The sequence below is a fragment of the Oryctolagus cuniculus genome, chromosome 16 (assembly GCF_051225735.1).
Source record: "Oryctolagus cuniculus isolate XC-2025 breed Fujian yellow rabbit chromosome 16, ASM5122573v1, whole genome shotgun sequence".
Taxonomy (NCBI): Eukaryota; Metazoa; Chordata; class Mammalia; order Lagomorpha; family Leporidae; genus Oryctolagus; species Oryctolagus cuniculus.
This window is the reverse complement of record NC_142882.1, coordinates 30,597,044-30,601,095: the sequence shown is the minus strand read 5'-3', so window position 1 is coordinate 30,601,095 and position 4,052 is coordinate 30,597,044. Positions and strand designations below refer to the sequence as shown.

The following is a 4,052-nucleotide window of genomic DNA, read 5'->3' as shown; positions in this document are numbered from 1 at the left end:
ATTTCAGGCTTGTATAGACACAGAATTCACAAAAGGTGATAGTCTTTGCATGCTGTAAATACAATAAAACCTTTAGCCAGAAATTAGACATCAACAGACTTCAGAGAATTCATAAGGAACAAAAGTCTATGCAATGAATTTGGAAAATGTATTTCTGTTATAAATCAGTCTTCAATTCCCATGAATAGACTCACAAATGAGAAAACATGCATGCATAGAAAAGTTTTGTACCATAAATTATCTCTAGATGGTAAACTAATATATCACACAAAAGAAATATCATGAGTGTAATGGAATTGGGAAACCCTTTGCTATAAGGCAGATTTCCAGAAAGCTTAGCAAGATTACAGAAAAGTCTCTGAAAATGTAACATGTCTGAAAGATTTGTTGGCATCACAAACTGGAGGATAGCTCAAGTGCATGTGTTTTTGTGCCTGGCATCCAAATTGATATCTCTTTTTCTTTGATGAATTCCTTGTTTATTTATTTAGCAGATTTAGAGACAAAGGATTCCTGTCCATTGATTTACTACTATATGCCCACAATTGCCATGGTAAAGTATATGGCAAAAACTGAGTGCTGGGGGCTGTGAATCTGATTCATCACTGATAACATTGAAGACATTGGTTCCTGGTTCTTATGCTGCTATGCATGGAAATGTTTCTCTAATTTCATTTTCAAATAGTTCATTGTTAATATAAAGAAATGCTTCTAATTTTTAAAATTTCATTGAAATAATTTGTGATTAATGTGTCCTAGTCATGCATTATTACAGGGTGTAGTGCAATATTTGCACACATTTATGCAGTAAAAAGTGATCAAGCTAAGCAACTACAGTTTTATTAAGTTTTTAAAGAGTTATTTATTTGAAAGACAGAGTTACAGAGAGAAGTAGCAGCAGAGAGAGAGAGAGGTCTTCCTCTGCCGGTTCACTCCCCAGATGGCCACAATGGCCGGAGCTCTGCCAATCTGATTCCAGGAACCAGGAGCTTCTTCCAGATCTCCCACTTGGGTGCAGGGACCCAAGGACTTGGGCCATCTTCTACTGCTTTCCCAGGCCATAGCAGAGAGTTGGATCAGAAGAGGAGCAGCCAGGACTAGAACTGGTACCCACAGGGGATGCTGGTGCTTCAGGCCAGGGTGTTAGCCCACTGTGCCACAATGCTGGCCCCCAAGCAACTACAGTTTCTAATTCTTCTCCATGATTTGAGACTACCAGCTCCTCTCCTTCAGTTCTTTACACAGAACCTAATATGGTTGAATGTAGTCATCTCATTATATTATGGAACACCAGAAGTTCTTTCTGCCTCTTTGATTTTTGATACCTATTATCCAATCCCCCTCTATCCCTAGCTGCTTCCCTTCTCAGCCTCTAGTAATCACAGTTCTGTGTTCAGATCCATTATTTTCTTTCACTTCCACATGCGACAAGGACCAGGTGACATTTGTGTTCCTGCTTCTGGCTTATTTCAATTAATTTAATAATATTTTGTTCTTTTTTTGTATCTAAAAGAGGTTGCCCTGTCCATTGTTTTTCATTGATGGACAGCTAGATTGGTTTCACATCCTGGCTGCAGTGAACTGTGTTATAGTGGCTGTGTTATGGGAAAATTGCTGTATCTTTGATATGCTCTCCTCCTTTCCTTCTAATAAAATTTCCTTATTCTATATAGCCAAGAGCAAGATAACTCTCACATGGTAGGTCAATTTTTATCTTAGTTTAATTTTTGTTATTTATTTGAAAGAGTTACAATAGAGGTAGAGACACAGAGAGGTCCTCCATTAGCTGGTTCGCTCTACAGATGACTACAAAGGCCAGAGTTATGCCATTCTGAAACCTGGAGACAGGAGCTTCCTCTGGGTCTCCCTCATGGGTGCATGGGCCCAAGGACTTGGGCCATCTTCTACTGCTATCCCAGGAGATAGCAGAGAGCTGTATTGGAAGAAGAGCAGCTGGAACTAGAACTGGCACCCAAATGGGATGCTGGCCCTTCAGGCCAGGGCTTTAACTCACTGCACAACAGCGCCAGCCCCAATTTTTATCCTTTTTAAGGAATGACCATACTGTTCTGCATAACATCTGTACTAACTTGTGTTTTCACCTACCATATATGGTGGTTTTCTTTTCCCATGTGCTCTCTAGCATTTGTTATTTTTTATCAGTTTGGCATAAAAATGATATAGTATTGTTCATGTTTTTGTGTATTTTGAAATCAGTTAATTTGTTTATTAAATCTTTATTATTTGAAAGGTGGATTTAGAGAGAGAGGGAAAGACATAGATAGCTTTCATCTGCTGGCTCACACCCCAGAGAGTTTCAACAGTTGAGCCTGGGGCATGCTGGAGTCAGGAGCTTCATCCAAGTCTCCCACATGAGTGGCAAGGACCTGAGTCCTTCGTCCATCTTCTGCTGGTTTCCCAGGTGTTTAGCAGTGAGCTAAATTGGAAGTGGAGATTCCTAAACTCAAAGTGGAACTCAGATGTTATGCTGGCCTCACAGATTGCAGCTTTCCCCACTTGGCCACAATGCCAGCCCCTCTATCAATTTAATTCCTCAAAAATAGCTCAGTAATGTTGGCATCTATCTCATTTTGTTTTTTCTCTGTTATTATTCAACTTATTGATGTCTTATTTTTGTTCACATTATTCCTCTCAATTGCTCTACCTGAGGTGAGTAGGGCTGCTGTGTTGCTTAAATGAAGTGTATGCTTTAGATTACTCATTTAATGAGTGCATGTCATTCACATAGCACTTCACTGAAGTTCTACTATGTCCCAAATCCTCTTCTAGGCACAGAATTTAGACCACTTTTCTCTTAGGCCCAGATCTTGCCTTTAACATACTACTTGGAATTTAGTAGCTCATGAAATCTGCAGACTGCATAAATGAATGAATATTTTGAGGGCTGTGCTTTTGTGGAGGAACTTCATAGGAGACCGAAGGAATAAAATAAATCAAAAGTATCCACAGTATATAGAATGTATACTATTTTACAAGTCACAGAGAAGAAGAAGAAGAAGGAAAGTAGTAAGACTAGAAAGTTTGTGGCAAGACTAACAGGCGCTGGTCAAGAACTTAATAAGCACATTAGGAAAGCAGTAAGGTTTCTTTTTTTTTTTTTTTTGAGGAAAAGTTTTTATTTCTAGTGATGAAATTGGCTACAGAACATTATGAAAGTTTAAAAATACAAAGAGAAATTGTCTATAATTAATAGATTCAAAATTTGACAATCAGTGAATATCATTATTAGTCATTACCAACAACAGTTATTGATTTGAAAGGCAGAGTGACAGGAAGAGGGAACCACTGCTTCACTCCCCAGACACTTGCAATAGCCAAAGCTTGACCAAGCCAAAACCAGGAACTGGGAATTCATTCTGGATGTCCCATTTGGGTGCAGGGACCCAAGCACTTCTGCCATCCTCCATCTCCTCCCAGGGTGCACACTAGCAGAAACTTGCCTCAAAGCAGAGAAGCTACCACTCAAGCCAGGCATTTGTATATGGGATGTGGGTGTGTGGTGGTGATAGCAAGCCCTCATGGATAAAAAAAAAAAAAAGAAAAAAAAAAAAAAAACACAAAGTTATTTCTATGCCAAGGAAATTACTCTGTAGTCTTTCTCTTATAAACTACGTATTGCTGAACCTAGATAATTTTTCCTTTATTTAACAATGACATGAAAATGTCAGTTGAGTTGGCTTTCCTGAAGACCTTGTTTCTTGAATATTAGTGGCTAGCTGAGATAAATTCTTTTCATCTCTTTCTCGCTTCGGCAGCACATGTGCTCGCTTCGGCAGCACATATACTAAAATTGGAATGATACAGAGAAGATTAGCATGCCCCTGCGCAGTAAGGTTTCTTTACCTCCCTGTAGGCTCTGCTCTCCAGAGGTGAACAGGGTCCTCTAAACCCACTTGCTGCACACACAAACACCTGAGTGTTGTATTCTCCCACAGGTGTTGGAGACTGATATGGTGTTCTGATTTATATTTACATAATGGCTAGTGACATCGGGCATATTCACATGTTTTGACCATGTACATTTCTTCTGA

At 39.3% G+C, this 4,052-nt stretch overlaps 1 pseudogene; it reads left to right on the top strand.

Moving 5' to 3' along the window:
* Positions 1-3,781: 3,781 nt before the first annotated feature.
* LOC149121649 (U6 spliceosomal RNA) lies at positions 3,782-3,849 on the top strand (annotated as a pseudogene).
* Positions 3,850-4,052: the final 203 nt, after the last annotated feature.